The sequence below is a fragment of the Panthera pardus genome, unplaced genomic scaffold, assembly GCF_024362965.1.
Source record: "Panthera pardus isolate Hobbes unplaced genomic scaffold, ASM2436296v1 HiC_scaffold_13, whole genome shotgun sequence".
Lineage (NCBI taxonomy): Eukaryota > Metazoa > Chordata > Mammalia > Carnivora > Felidae > Panthera > Panthera pardus.
Window position 1 is genome coordinate 92,044,844 of NW_026526688.1, and position 17,779 is coordinate 92,062,622.

Below are 17,779 nucleotides of genomic sequence, written 5' to 3' on the forward strand. Positions count from 1 at the left end.
TTTCATCACATGATTAACACCTCCATGTCCAATACTAGCCTATTTTTTCACCATTAAGGTTAAACTTTGAAGGCAAAATAATGGTATTCTTGTAAAGGAAGATCTTGACAAATAATGTTAAAACAGCGTTTTATTGATTAGGGCCAAAAAACACAGTTTAGAGTTGTCATATTAGACTTCCAGCAGCTGTATTTTGAAAGGAAATAAAAACTATACAAGCACATGAGAGAACAAACAGGATATTTATCATAAGTGATGGTTGACTTTATGTATAGACTTTGTTAGACTATGGTGACCAGTAGTTTGGTCATACATTTGTCTCGATATTTCTGTATTTTTTAGATGTGATTAATTTTAAAAATCAGGTGAGTTTAAGCAAAGGAGATTACCCTCCATAATCTGCATGAATCTCATTCAATCAGCTGCAGATATACAGTGCAAAGTCAGATTTTTCAAAGAGGGAATTCTGCCTCCAGACTACAACATAGAAATTTTGCCTGTTTTCAACCTTTTGTTTCAAAAATATAACATCAAATCTTACCTGAATCTCCAGCCTGCCAGCTTGCCCGCCAGATTTCAGATTTGTCAACCCACACAATGGCATGAACCAATTCCTTAAAATAAAGCTCTCTCTCTCTCTCCTCGCTATTATATATATATATATATATATATATATATATATATATATATATGTGTGTATATATATATATATATATATCTTTCTAGCTCATATATATATTTGGTTCTATTCCTCTGGAGGAACAGATGTACATTATAATAGCAAATATGAACAAAATTATGAAAAATAATAAGCACTGACTGACATGGTTAAGTGGAGGATGGAGTCATTAAAAAAATTGCTACTTCTTACAAGAGTTGATATGCTAGATTGAAGAAGGTGGACACTACCTTTTAAGCTAAGTGATTGACTAATGGATCTTAAGTAAATGAGATTCCATTTAGACAGATACCTGTAGTTCTTATGCGAAGAGACTTGATAAACAGAAGTCTTTAGAAAAGGGAATTAGTTGACATGTTCTTGCAAACAGTGCCAGCAAAGGGTGATGAGTACCTGTGCTACGTCAGTGATAATACAGATGAAAAGAGGACATGGAAATGAGTCATATTTCCTAATAAAATTGATAGAAGCTATAATACAGAGAGTAAACAATGAACAGTAAGGCAATAAGTTCATATTTATAAATATATTCTTAACTGTAAATAGGCTAAATTCTCACTCAAAAAACATAGTGACTGAATGTATATTAAAAAAAAAATAAGACCCACTTATATGCTGCCTACGAGAGACCTATTTTAGTTGTGAGATCGCACACAGACTGAAAGTGAAGAATGGAAAAAAGATATTGCATGCCAATGAAATCCAAAAGAGAGCTGGTGGAGCTATACTTAATGCCAGACAAAATAGCCTTTGAAACAGGTTGTATAAGAGACAAAGATTAGTGTTACATAATACTAAAGGGGTAAATCCAATGAGAGGATATTACCAGTTATAGATATTTATGTACTCACCACGGAACCATCTAAAATATGTAAAGAAAATGTTAACAGATATAAAAGGAGAAAAAGACAGCAGTGCAATAATAACAGGAAATTTTAAGGACCATTCTTATATCAATGGATAGATCATCCAGAGATAAAATTAATAAGGAGACACTGGCCTTAAATAACAGATTAGGTTGGATAGAGTTAACAGACATATACAGACTATGCCATTCGGTATGTGTGCTGCCAAAGCAAGCACATAGAATATTCCATTCAAAGGCAACACAATACACATTCTTCTCAAGTGCAGATGAAACATTTTCCAGGTTAGATCATATGTTAGACAACAAAATAAGTTAATAAGTTTAAAAGGACGAAAATTTTATTAAACATTCTTTCCAATCACAATGATACGAAATCACAAATTAATTACCTGAAGAAAACTGGAAAGTTCAAAAATATGTGGAGATTAAACAACATGTTACTGAACAACCAATGATTCAAGGAAGAAGTCAAAAGAGAAATTAAAAAAAAAAATGCCTTGAGAAAAATGAAAATGGAAACATACCCTTCCAAAACTTGGAATGCAAGATAAGCATTTCTAAGAGGGATGTTCATAACAATAAATGCCTACCTCAAGAATAAGGGGAAGTCTGAAATAAACAACTTAATTTGCACCTTAAGGAACTAGACAGAAAAGAACAAACAAAGCTCAAAGTTAGTAGAAGAAAAGAAATAACAAAGAATAGATGAGAAATAAATAAAATAGAGACTAAAAAGGCAATAAAAAAGATCAAGGAAGCTAATAGCTCATTCTTTAAAAACATAAACAGGGACACCTGGGTGGCTCAGAGGGTTAAGCACCTGACTCTTGGTTTCGGCCCAGGTCATGATCTCATGGTTCACGAGTTTGAGCCCACACCAGGCTCTGTGCTGATGGTGTGGAGTATGCTGTGGATTCTCTCTCTCCCTCTCTCTCTGTCCCTCCCCTGCTCATGGTCTCTCTCTCTCTCTCAAAATAAATAAATAAACTTAAAAAAATAAAAATAATACATAAATAAATAAAAACATAAACAAAAATAAAAAACATAAAAAGTAAAAATGAAAAAGCTTCTGAACAACAAAGGAAACCATAAGCAAAATGAAAAGGTAACCTATGAAATGTGAGAAATTATTTCTTACCATTTATATATCTGATAAGGGACTAATACCCAAAACATACAAATCAACAGCAAAAAAAAAAAAAAAAAAAAAAAAAAAAAAATCCAATTTAAAAACGGGCAGAGGATCTAAACATTTTCCCAAAGAAAACATACAGATGACCAAAAGGTACATGAAAAGATGTTCAACATCATTAATCATCAGGGAAATGCAGATCAAAGCCATAATGAAATACCACTTCACATGGAATAGAATGGCTATTATCAAGACAAGAAGTAAAAAGTGTTGGTGTGGTGTGAAGAAAAGGGAATGCTTATGCACTGCTGGTGGGAATGTCAATTGGTGCAGCAACAATGCATAACACTATGAAACTTCCTCAAAAAATGAAAAATAGAATTGCCATATGATCCAGTAATTCCATGTCTCAGGATTTATCCAAAGAAAATAAAACCATGAACTCAAAAAGACATTCACTCCCCAGTTCTCATTGCAGCATTATTTACAATCGATAAGATAGGGAAACAACCTAAGTGTGCATTTGCCCATTTACGGACGGATGAATAAATTGCAGTATATATACATGGTAGATGTGAATATATATTATACACACAAATACATAAAATGGAATCTTTTAAGCCATAAAAAATGAAATCTTGATATTTATAACAACATGAATAGACCTCGAGGGCATTATGCAAAGTGAAATAAACCAGACAGACAAAGACAAATACAATTTCTCTTACATATGTGAAATCTAAAAAAAATAAATAAATAAACACAAAACCAAAAACAAACGTAAAAACCAGCTCTCACACAACAGAAAACAGATTGGTGGTTGCCAGAGTCAGGAAGTAGGAGGGTGAGAGAAATCTGGGAAGGAGGTCAAAAGAGAGAGAGAGACAGAGGAGAGGAGAGAGAGGTAGAAAGGCAGTGAATTTAGACAACTGTTTCACAAAGTTTAGTGAAAGAAGAAGAAAATGTGACATTTACTAGACTTCCCTGAGTCTGTTTTCTCATCTACAAAATACGTCTATAACACAAAATGCAGTTCTATTCTATCCATGAAGCTATTATCATCAATATCATAATTGTTCTGGCTCAGTCTGCAATAGAAGTGAACCACCCAACCACTCAATACTTGCTCAGAGACAGTGCACTTCTCTTTCAGAATTTACTGCCTTGGTAACAACTTCTGCTCTGTAAGTCATATGTTGTTAATCCAGGGTCAGAAAGAAAGTGGCCATGACATTTTCTATTACTTTTTCTTACTTTTTTTTTACTTCACATAATAAAGATACTCTCTTCACCGAAGGAAGGAAAGAAGAAAGAAAGAAAGAAAGAAAGAAAGAAAGAAAGAAAGAAAGAAAGAGGAGAGAAGAATGAAGGGAGGGAGGGAGGAGGGGAGGAAGGAAAAAGAAAAGTGGCAGTGAAGGAATTGAATACTCATTTAGCACAAAGCAGTCTAGGCATGTTAACTTCAAAAGATTCATAGCCATTCAGATAATATTATTTCAGAAGAAAAAAATCACTCATACCATTATATTCATACTGTTGTTTTTAATGATATCATTTTATAATTTTTCTTTATAATTAATTTTCCATCTATTTTGATTAGATAAATAATAGCTGTAAACAATAGGGTTTATACTCACTGGTGTTTCTACATAGTTAAGAAAACAATTTGAATCAACTCTAGGGTATAAGAGAAATGCATTCCTTTATAAGAGATCTAAATACTGTACAAGTTTGAGGAACATTGGACTAGGCCAAGTCATTCCTCACTATCCTGCCATGAAAAAAAAAAAAAATGGCAAGTCTGGTAACTTAGAAGTTGCATTAGGTAAGACAAAAAGAGGGATTATTCTATTCTAGTGTTACCGGGTGGACTGGGGAGACCCCTGTCCCAAGGCTTTTTCCCAGCCAGTCCCAAAGATGTTACAGAAGGCTCTTGTCTCTTCAGGAGAAAGAATTTGAGGACAGACACAACACAGCATATGAGGAACATAAGCAGGGGTTTATTAAAGTGAATGTACATTCTTGAGATGTGTTAGTAGGTGAGCTCTGAGAAAGAGAGAGGGAGAGAGAGAGAAAGAGGGAGACAGAGAAAGAGCTAGGAAGAGAGAGCTCTGCCCAGGGGTCCTTATCTTTTATTAACAGTTGTTAACTAGGAGGTGGAATATTCATTGCTTAAGGTGGGGATATCTTGGAAGCAAGGTTTCAAGCCTTTTCTGCCTTACTTGGTCACATTCTGGCCTGTCTGGTTTGATCCAGATTCTTGTGGTTTGTTTCTGGAGTGCTGGCAAGACAAGTTTTTAACTTTCCCAATAGCTAATCCTGACTCTCCCTTTGTTGGTTGGCCTCTAGGCATCCTATTAAAACCTAACTAACTGCCTCCTCTAACACTAGCACTGGCACAGGACTGGATAATGTGTCTCCAAATAAAAGGAAGAGAAAATTGGGGTGCCTGGGTGGTTCAGTCAGTTAAGCATCCAGCTTCTGCTTAGGTCATGATTTTGCAGTTCGTGGGTTCGAGCCCTGCATGGGGCTCTGTGGTGACAGCTCAGAGCCCGGAGCCTGATTCAGATTCTGTGTCTCCCTCTTTCTCTGTTCCTCCCCTGCTCATACTCTGTCTCTCTCTTTCTCAAAAATAAATAGAGATTTAATTTTTTTTAAAGAGAAAATTTAGAAAAGAACATTACAACTTTATTTTTCGTTCAGTGTTTAGATGTCATTAGAAATTAGAGATAGAGAATACAAATACAGTAAACATTTAAATACATTAAACATTTAAATACAATAAACATTTAAAAGAATACAGTAAACATTTAAAAGATTATGGCAACAAGATTTAGCAAATAGTTTTAGTGTATGGGTTAAAAGAGGGGCAAGTCAAAATGTCCATGATTGTTTAGATAACTGGTGTGTTATCAACTGAGATAAAGAACACAAATGGAGGAATAGATTTATTTATTAATTTTTTTAGGAATAGATTTAATAAGAGAAGATGAGTTCAAATTTGAAAATTTTCAATTTGAGTTTTTTTGTGGAATATTTATCGAGAAGATATATAATAGATACTTAAGTCAGGAAGAAGTTTGGACTAAATAATAGAAATATCTTAGTCTTTCCTTTATCAGTCAGTAGTGAGACAAAAGAGAGTGAAATATCCCTTGTTTATGTCCCTGTAAACAAGAACAGTGGGATCACAATAGTCACCTGAGAATGGAGGGTAAATGGAGGGTTTCTTTTTAAGTTTATTTAGAGAGAGAGAGAGAGAGAGAGAGAGAGAGAATTCCAAGCAGTCTCCACATTCTCAGCTGGGAGTCCGATGCGGTGCTCTAACTCTGAAACCCTGAGATCATGACCTGAGCTGAAGTTAAAGGTCAGATGCTTAACCCCCAGCCACCAGGACCCAGGAGAATGGAATTTTTTGAAGGAAGAAGACGAAGAAGACAAAGAAGGAGGAGGAGGAGGAGGAGGATGAGAAGAAGGAGGAGGAGGAGTAGAAGAAGAAGAAGAAGAAGAAGAAGAAGAAGAAGAAGAAGAAGAAGAAGAAGAAGAAAACAGAGAAGGTATAGGTGGAGTAAAAGGAGATAATAGAAGGAATAGCAATAAATGTATAGGGAAAAAAGAGTGTTAAGAAAAGCGGGAAAGAGGAGAGTAATCACTGATACCTATGGCAAGAAAAAGGTAGATAAACATTGAATGTGGCAACAGACATCAGCCTCAGAGAGAAAAGTCAGAGTAGCTGTTTGTCAATGAAAACCCTGTTCCATTTTTTGTGAGAAGTGAATTTAGACAATTCTTTCAAGAAATTTAGTAAAGAAGATGGAGAGAGATGTCAGACAGTAGCTGTTAGGAGACATGGAATGAAATGAGGCTTTTGGTTTTATTTCATTTGTTCAGAGTGAAGTCCTGTATAAAAGAAGATAAGTGGAAGAGACAGAAGATTAATGCCCAGTTAGATGTACTGGCCTTGAAACAGAGAATATTACCTCATTTTAGGAATGGATAAAAAAAAAAATAAAGATGAATGGTGGTGCAAATAAATTTGAAGGTATATTGATTTTTTTAGAATGCATGTATCAAATGATTTCAAATTTCTCAAAGAAGTATTTATATCAGCCATCCAATCTAAGGTTTTCAGGCATTTAAAAATGCCTAGGAGAAATAATGAAGATATAAATTTGGAAAGTATATAACTTATTTTTAATACCATTAGTCATCCATATTTAGTAACATACTAGATCATATTGTACTAGTGAATGAAAGAGTGTTAAGAAAATGTGGCTTGTTTGCTGTAGTGAAAGGGGGGACGAAGGAAAGGCAAGCATGAAAATTGACTCTTGGTGCAAAAACCGAGTAGCTGATGGAAGAAAAGAATCCGCTGTTCTCCCCACATGGTTTTGTTTTATTGACATTCATCCCAGAAATCATTGACAAAATAGTAGTGTCCCTTGAGCCTTGACATTAAGTCAAGGAAACCATAAATAGAATACATTTACAATTTTAAAAAGCCATTGTAGCATATACATTCATCCTTTAAGTTTTAGATAGCGTTTGTATCGCTGAGGTAGAGTATAGTGAAGTATACCCCAAGAAAATACAGTTTGGGAAACTTGAAGATAACTCAAGCTTGAGAGGTTCTTGCCTGTGAAAACGTGTGTCCATGGACGAGACAGGGAATACAAAGCACACCTACATTCGTTAAGTTTTCCAAGTAAAGGAAAAACAGCAATGCCTGAGTAACAGATATTGATATTGTAGGCATTTAATTGACATGCAATGACTTTGCATATTATTGAATACCAGAATTGGCTCTTACCCTAAATAAATATGTGAAGCCTCTAAAACTTTTATGTTTATCCCTTCATGTTTACCTCCATGATCTTCAAGAGCCAACACTTCCTATTTCATAGACAGTAATAATGAGCTTCGGTTACTGCTAAATTGACTGTGGCAACCATGGACATGTTCCACATGGATATCCCTGCAAAAGGAAACTGCTATAAGGATTGTAATCAGCTGGCAATCGCAGTGACAATACTTTTAGAATCTGCCACAGTCTTTTAGCCCAAGAACACACCCCTCCTGGAGAGTTTGAGCTAATGACTGGGTGAGGTGCTGTGCTAAGACCCTTGTTTCTGCTCAACACAGAGCTTCTCCAATAGACCATCTTCTCTGGGGTTCCCTCTTGGCATGAGTGAGAATTTCTCAAAATTGCATCAGTAGCTCTTCCTACTCAATATTTCTTGTGTACCTCTGTATTTTCATAGATATCAAACCTGCATCACAGATTTGTAGATTCTTCCTACTAGGACTCCCTTTCTCCTTTGTCTTCACAGACTTTATGCCCAATGAATCTCTTCCACTTCTAACTTAATCTTAGTGTCTGCTTCTCAGTAGAATTGGACTGATACATTGACTCTCATTTTATAAATGGTAAAAGTTGACACAGTTTGAAGTGCAGTCTTTTCTGTTTGTACATTATCAAAGGTAAATGTGGAGAGCGATAATCACACAAATAAGTACATCAATGTATCATTGCTGCAGTAACATATTACCAGAAAACCTTAGTGACACAAACAACACAGATTTATTCTCTTAAAATTCCGGAGGTAAGAAGTCCAAACAGAGTTTTCTGGAGTTAATATTAATGTATAAGCAGGGATGTTTTCTTCTGGGGGTTCCAGGGAAGAATCTATTTCCTTGTCTTTTTTAACTTCTATCGGCCATCCCTATTGGCTTATAGTAATTTCTTCTGTCTTCAGTGCACATGGCTCCAATTTCTGCTTCCTTGCCTTTACCATTATAGTCAAATCTCCCTCTTCCTCCCTCTCACAAGGACATCGGTCTGTAATTACACATAGAGCCAACCTAGATAATCCACCCTAATCTCCCCATCTCAAAATCCTTAATTTAATCATGTATTCAAAGTCCCTTTAGCCACATAAGGTATGTTCACAAGTTTCCAGGATTAAGATGTTAATATGTGGAGGTGGGTGGGGAACATTACTCAGTTTATCATGCCAAAGAAGTTATTTTCCTAGGTAGATTTAGTTTAGTAAATTTGAAATTTTAGGATTAGGCCCCAATTAAAGATAATTTATACTTCTGAGGTTCTTATCTATGACTATGAGCATCCATGGATAAGAAAGGTAGTGAAGCATAGCTACTTTGCTAAGATCTCAAATGGAGGAGAAAAGCAATTCAGATGCAATGAGTGTTAACGTTGTAGACATTTGAGCAATGGTATGCAAACTACAATTTTGAAAAGTGTCCTCTACTGGTGTAACTTTATTTACTTTTTTTTACTATTTCAAAAATTAACTATTAAATTAAAAATTGTGAAAATTTCTTAAAGCAATTATAAAGCTCTTTGCTATTTACACAATGTTGTTCGAATACTTACAAATAACTGTATTTTAACTGAAATTTTGTGAAAGTTAAGTTTCTCATGACTGGCAGTACCTACAAAATAAAAGTAAAGCAGAGGAAAGTCCATGACATGAAGAACTGAGGTAAAAAACAAATAATTTCAGGGGTGCCTGGGTAGCTCATTTGGTTAAACGTCTGACTCTTGATTTTGGTTCAAGTCATGATCTCACGATTCATGAGTTCAAGTCCCATGTCAGGCTCTGCACTGAAAGCACACAGCTTTCTTGGGATACTGTCTCTCTCTCCCCCTTCCACTTCCCCACTTGTACTCTCTCTCTGAAAATAAATAAATAAACTTAAAAAAAAAGAAGCAAATGATTTTAGGTATGAACATTTTGAAATTTACCTGTTTAGCAGTTAATTTATATATTCATATACATAAATCTCCAGGAAATTATTTTGACATATTCATAATTATTGGCAGCAGAGGGATTGGTAGTGATAATTACAGCTTCTTTCCTCTCCCACCCTCTCACTGGAATATCACTTTTCCCCTGATTTCAACTGAAAATAAGCTAGACTAAATAGCTAGATATTAGCATCTGTTCTGATTAAATGATTTTCAAGAAGACCCTACAGAAGTTATTGAAATCATGTGCAGTTGAAATCAAGGATTCAATAATATGTTCATCTTTGTGAAGAAAACAAACAGACTAACAAAAACTATTCTTTCATATCCAATGCCTGGATTTTGAATAGGGACCCAAACTGAGTTTTTCAAATAAGCTTAGCCAGATGCTTCAAGGATTAGAACAGACCATTTTCTTGTTTTGTTTTGTTTTGTTTTATTGGTTGACATTTACTAACATAAAATGACTACTGAATTAACAAGTATGCGAACATTGTATGGAGACATGAAATCTGCTTGTTGTTTCACAGACTAATCCCTTTTCTCGTGTGCTCAGTAACATAATAGGCCATAGTTCATAGGTATGCAATACCAGCTAGCATTGTATAGATGGAATCAATAGTATAATCCTATTAAATTCTACAAAACCGTTTACTTTATGGTATAAAAGGGAATCGTGATTGATTTCTAAAATAAATAGTTTTATATTCAGCTCAGACCAGAATAAATTTTAAAGCTGCAACTTTCTCTTTGTGAGACCATTGTTTTTCTTTTATTTTTCTAGCCTTTAGAAATAAATGTTACCTATGTAGCCTAACTAAAAGACATTGAATTCTGCTTGTCTGTCCGCTTAAAATTGCCTTGGCTTTGCACCAACTCCTAGAGAAGTGAATGTTTGCTTTTAAGTTAGCCACTTACTTTAGAACATCCCCGGTTAAAAACAATAACATTTAGAAAATGGCAGTGTTTCACTTTTTCTAACATTTTTTTTCCCTTAAGTCCAGAATTATTATACATTTTTATAAATTCAAAATTAATCATCAGCCAGTACGCATTGTTGTAGGAATACCTGTATTTGCGTTCAGCTGCTTTTCTGATTACTCAATTTCCCGTGTTAAATAGTTGATTCCGTGCCACATGCAATTTTAAATATTTTTATTGTTCCCCTGCCTACAAATGCATTTACTATGGATGCCATATTCCTAACATTTACCAGCTTCTTTCCCATGTGATTAAAATCTCAAGCTGATTTTAACACATCACTTGGAAGGATATGATAGTATCCTTAAACATCCCTTAAATATCATGAAATTCTGGAAGCATTAAATGCAAATTTCTCCAAGTAGAATTGCATGCAGTGAAATAAGCCCATTCATTCATACTATGGAGAAATCTAATTGTGTCCATAGCAAAATAGACACAATAGTTTATAATCTTAATATTCTGTCTACTGTCTCATGATCCAAAGAAGTTTTTCCAATTGTATTTTCAGCTTAAACTTGATGCCTTCAGAGCTCAACCTGAAGGACATGAAGTTCATTTAATTCAAATTCGTCAAAGACATTTCAAATGCATGGAAAGAGACAGCAATCTGTGTTGGCTCAAACTGGTAGGCTAAGTATACGTATTTTCTTTCTTGTTAGAAATGAAAAGGATGGGGGCGCCTGGGTGGCTCAATTGGTTGAGCATCCGACTTCAGCTCAGGTCACGATCTCAACGGTTCGGGAGTTCAAGCCCCGCGTCAGGCTCTGGGCTGATGGCTCAGAGCTCAGAGCCTGGAGCCTGCTTCCCATTCTGTGTCTCCCTCTCTCTCTCCCCTCCCCCATTCATGCTCTGTCTCTCTCTGTCTCAAAAATAAATAAACATTAAAAAAAATTAAAAAAAAAGAAATGAAAAGGATGATTTAGGAGCACATTAAAAAAATAAATAAAAGTGCTGAAGAAGAGGTTATGTGATAGACCAGGAATTATAAAGAAATGTTTGCAAGGCAAAGGCAGATAGATTTAAACCAAGAGAAGAAATCTTATGGCACAGAAATACCATCTGCAAAAGATGGGAACAGGTCTCGAAGTATACCAACACTAGACAGGAATAATGAAAACATTAGAACTAAAAGTATAACCCAATGCCATGTTATATACCAGGCACATTCTTAAAAAAAAAAAAAAAAGTGGAATGGGAATGTTAAAGGTCATGCAAATATACACTAACTCAATAAACTATCAGAAGCTAAATTGTATAGTATCTAAGTATATAAAATATTTTTAAGTAAAAAGGAAAACAAAACAGAAGGAACATACTTGTAGGAAATGATCATAATTCTATGTCCATGAGAGATAAAACGGTTAAATACAACATCATAAAATATTTTGGAAGTGTACAAATATAAAATATTTGATAAATTTAATAAAGCTGATATATACCGTTTTAGTGCATGTGATATGCTAATAAAACATCAAAAAGAAAAAAAAACTGAAGAATTTACAAAATAAAAAACAATATCATCTATAATATTAACACAATGAAATAAAGGTAAAAATTAAAATATTTTTCTAAACTACTTAATAAAAACATTCTTATTTATAACATAATTAGAAATAGAGAAAATAGCATAATACACAACACAATTGTTAGGTTCAAAACTTAGTACAACTTAAAAAGTATAAACATTATCAATGTCAAAGAAGAAAAACATATTTTCTTTATAAAGGCAAGAAATTAGAACAAAAAAAGGAAATCTAATCTAAGGTTCAAATGCTATTCATTCAATATTCATTCATAATTCTTCAAATAAATAATGTACACAGTATATGATCAAATGTAGGTGCATATACACATTGACTAGAATTAAAAATGAAGTTCCATACGGTGATTGGTAATGAAACGAATATCAAACTTATGAGTATATTTACATAAAGTGTAGTAGTTTGTTTTTTTTTTTAATCTAAATAAACTAATAGTTTAGGCAATTTGGAGTTTGCCACTCTAGATCTATTTGACTGGAAATAAGATGAAAGTGACAGATTGTAACCACATCGAGGGCAGGGTCTGTTTGTTTCACTGCTCCAGGAGATAGATTTCTATGGTAACCTATGGGAATGAGTATGTCTTGCCCAACTCTGGAGTGCCATTCACAAAAATTGTAAGGTGGACATCTGGATCAGGGCCACGTAGCTGCCGTGGATACCACAGGGTATCCACAGCAGCCAAGAATCCATGTAATTGTATCCAAACAAGATCACTTCAAACAATGTAGCCTGCGCCTCCACTCTTCAGTGGATTCCACAAGTGATTCCCCACTTCTATGTCACTGTCAAATTTGGGTGTATTAGAACATTATAAGAGAACTTTAGCACGTGTATTTTATTTCCATTCAGTAAACAAGCAGGTAATTTTTCTGTATGCACAAGTAATACCTCCAAAGAACCTCGAGTATTTACTGTGGTAGAGGACTGTGACAGGTCACATCACCCCCTTGGACTTCCTTTCACATTTGCCAGATAAGATATTAACTAAACTTTAAAGTTTTCTATTCAGATTCTTTAAGCTGTATGGGTATGTAAGGAACCATATAGGAAGCTAACCAGTTAGCCATCCCGACTTCTTGCTAGTCCCCCTTATCCAACCTCAGCTACCATGACCTCCACTGAACACACCCTGGGTGACTCAGAAACCATCAGACAGCCTGGACTCTCCAAATATTCTGTTAATATACTTGTTGTGTCAATAAAGATTTTGACATGTTTTCTCAATAGACATGTTTTGCTCTTTAGTTAGTTAGCTACTTATTTATTTAGCTATTTAGTTAGTTAATAAATTTTTCTTATATTAGTATATTATTTTATTTATTTTTTTTAGAGAGAGAGACCAAGAGGGGGGTGGGGCATGCGTGAGCAAGGGAGGGGAAGAGGAGGAGAGAGAGAAAATCTTAAGCATGTGGAGTATGACACGGGCTAGATCTTATGACACGTGAGATCAGTACCTGAGCTGAAATCCCACTGAACCATCCAAGTGCCATTATATCTAGTATTTTAAATGGAAAAGACAGTTTTCCTCTTTTACAACTAAAACACAGTTTTAATAGCATGGAGTAATCCAATTTTTTTTTTTTTATGTTAAAAGAGTGAACCCGTTTAATCCTAAGTAATATTGAAAGCTATGTTTTCAATTGCCTTTTCAAATTATCCTAAGGCACTCAGTCTATTCAAATTTTCAACTTGTTTCTTGTGTATCCATCAAATACATTGTTCAGTTAGGGGTTAGTTCAGGAATGCAAGAGTGGCTTCAGGAAGTCTATTAACACACTCCAACACATCTTAGGAGTCATTCAATAATGGTTTTGAAAAAAAATTTTATAAAATTCAACAAATATTCATAATAGACTTTTTATAATTTACAAAGACTTTACAAAAATATTTTATTAAATGTGAAAGCACTAAAACAAATTCAATTAACATCAGGAAATAAACAGGATGTCTGCGTCTCACCATTATTTTTATACTTTTATTTTAAATATAATTCCATATATACAGAAAAATCACAAGATAATTGCAAAGGATTTCCATTAATGCTCACAGAGATTCATCATTTGTTCACATTTTGCTACATTTACTTTGTCACCCTCTCTCTATATATATTTGTGAGTAAAATACAAGGAAGCTACTTCAGTATTACGTTACATACAATCTATGTTCAAATGTTGCCACATTTTCCAATAATATCTTCTATAGCAATTTTTTCTGTCATTTATTCCACTCAGATCATGCATTCATCACTTTAATCTGTAGGAATTCTCTGGTCTTTTTTGTCTTTATGGTACTGACATTGAACAGGGTATCAGAGTTCAAGCATTGCTGTGCAGTATGTCCCATAATTTGGGTTCACTATTATTGTTCAATACATTTAATGCAGTACTCAATGCAGTGAGAAAATTAAATTAAGAATATGCATATATATTTGAAAAGATGGTACTTTTGCTCATGACTTGTTATATACTTAAAAACAAAATTTTAAACACTAGTAGAATAAAGAAAGTTGATGGGATTGCTAGATACGAAGAATGTTTAAAATCCAAACTTTATTGTACCAATAAACATCTAAGGTGAAAGAGAAAATATTTTATTCAAAATGTCAACAAGACACAAAATGATTAGGAGTTTAACAAGAGAGACAACCAAATTTATGTTTTTAATTTCAAGTATAAAACATTTGAATAAATGAAAAAATAATATATTATTGCATGAGAAGACATACTATGTTAGTAAATTCTTAGTAAAATTATTGTCCCTATAGAATTTGTTTTGGAATTTGATTAAACATTTTCAAGGTTAAGTGAAAAACTGTGTATTGAAATATATTAAAGATTACATATTTAAATATACTAAAAGATGAAGGAGAAGAATGGTGTAGACTAATTTGTTTCAATATAAGTTCAAATCAATATAAAAACTGGAGTGAATTTACTGCATTATTTCAAAGTATAGTTATAGAGCTATTGATAAGAAAATAATGTATTTAAATGGTGCTTAAATAACTAGCTAGCTAAAGAAAAGTATAGCATACTTATATTTAAAATATATGTTAAATAGTTTAAAGGCTTAAACTGGTAAAAGCAAAAACAAATATTTTAAAATAAAATCTGGAAACCTTACACAAATAACCAAATGAAAAGATTTCTTTAATTTAGACTGGAAATTAATAAATATTAAAAAATAAACATTTATCTATGAAAAACATTCTAGCAAAGATACATTATGCAAGTAGACAAATCATAAATTTCAGAAAATTCCAATGCACATGGCTAAAAGTCATATATGTGTTACACAAACTGCTCCTTCAAGCAAACAAGAAAATGGTATGCAATTTGAATGAAAATGGGTAAACACTATGAATATCCAGTTGAAAGAAAATCAAATCCAAATGGCTAAATAAATAAATAAATAAATAATAAATAAATAAATAAATAAATAAGCAAAGAAGCACTGTCTGGAACTCTTTGGTAAGGATCACCTTAAGTTTCCCAAACTTCAGAAAGGTAACATAATTTCATCTAAAACTCAAAAAAGGGACCACATAGGTTTATTTGAATAAAGATAATAAACAGTCTCATTATCACCAGATTTTCATAGTTTTTCACAAACTTTGTTTTGCACATACCATTTGTCCTTCATTCAATATATTGCAGTTTTTTTAATTCTTTTTTTTTTTTTTTTTTGAGATTGATAGAGAGACCGTGTGAGCAGGGGAGGGACAGAGAAAGAGGCAGACACAGAATCTGAAGCAGGCTCCAGGCTCTGAGCTGTCAGCACAGAGCCCGATGCGGGGCTCGAACCTCCCAAACATGAGATCGTGACCTGAGCCCACATTGGACGCTTAACCAACCGACTGAGCCACCCAGGTTCCCCTTTAATTCATTCTTAAAAGCAAATTAATCCTAATGTACTCATATTCCAACAATAAATCTAGCATAAAACTATTTGATTCACTATCAATCAAATTTCTCTCATCTTGTTTGAAGAAAGTATCTTGACTATAAAAAGGATAATTAAATAACAGAATACCCCATGTCTGCAATCTATTATCAAGTAAGAAAAAATAATGGTAAGTATAGTCATTTATAAAGTTATATACATGGAAGGGTGACAGAGGGAGAGAGGGAGAGGAAGCACTCATACTGGGGGAAAATGTTAATGATTGAGTGAGTGTCAGTAATGGGTATATAGACATTCTTTGAATGATTTCTGAAGTTCCTCCGTAAGGTTGAAGTCAATCATTTCTAAATGAGAAATTAAAACAAACAAAAAAAGAATGTTCCTGTCAATATTTGTTCGCTTTTCTGTATCTATGGAATATGCATAACTAAAGATTTTATGTATTCAGCTATGTTTGGTCATCCAAAAATTAAAAATAGGCCTATAGTAGATTTATTGTTAATTGTGCTGAATTGCATCTTCTATGACAAAATTAATATCAGTTTATTTATTATTAGATCATTTTAACTTTTATTTTTTCATTTTGCCATATCCGTATATGTCAGTGGGAACATTTTATATCAATGAAACCATTTATTTTTATAGTAAACTGAAAGCCAAGGCAAATCACAGACAACACTTTGGCAATTTAATTAGAGACATAACAATTGTATTATCTTTTAGAGTCAAAAGCAGCATTTCCTTCCTGAGAAGAAAGCGAGCTTACCAAACTAAATTTCATAGACATAAGCTTGATCAAGCAATCTCTGAATATTTGTGTTCAGTAATAAATTTCCAAAATTATCATCACAAGTGTGTTACACAGCTATTCCACATAACAGATCTCTCAGATGTTTGTTTGAATGTTTTCCCATGGCAATTTCCTCTGATTCTTTCCAAGACATCATCTAAAGAGACATTTCTTTGCAAGCGTGAACTATCACTTCATATTCACCGTCTATTTGCCCTTGATGGAACATTGAAGTTCTTCATTGTGCTCCAGGCTTAGAAAGAAAAACTAGACCACATAGCTTTATTTGGATAAAAATCATAAACAACCTCATTATCATTAGAACTTCATAAAGTGACTATAGGTGTTGAAATAACGGATTTTGTTATGTTCCCTTTCAGAAGTCACTTGAAAAAAATGTTATTTCCTTTCTCTTCAGAATGAAGTAACTGATGAAATATTGAAAAGTACTTCAATTTCATCTCAACTCTGTAGAAGATGGCTCAAAAATTATTTTGAATTATATTATTGAGCTTTTTCAAGTTAATGAGCAAAACTAATTTTATTTATGTACGGACAGAACTTTGTAGTATTTAAGCATATTTTCAAATGATCTGCACACTGTTTTTCTAACACTGGCAAGGCGAATATTTCTTGCAATACCTAACAATTTATAATCCAAAGTAAAATTTCAAGAGCAGTATTTTGAAATATCTAACTAGTTCAGCTATGCAGCACATTTGACATAGGTAATCATTTCTTAAATTCAAGTTTCTTTGTTTTAAGTTTATTTATTTTGAGCGAGAGGAAGAAAGAGAGAGAGAGAGTGTGTGGGGGAGGAGCAGAGAGAGAGGGAGAGAGAGAGAATCTCAGTGCAGGCTCTGCACTGTCAGCATGGAATCCAATGCAGGCTTGAACTCACAAACCGCAAGATCATGACCTGAGCTGAAATCAGATGCTTAACCAACTGAGCCACCTAGGTGCCCTTTAAATTCAAATTTCAAATAAAACTCTCTGTCATTATTTTAAGTAATATAGGCAAAATGAAAAATCAAACTACCCTTCATACTACCATTTCCATTTCTATAAATTTATTCTGAAGATATATTGCACTTTTAAGAAATTGTT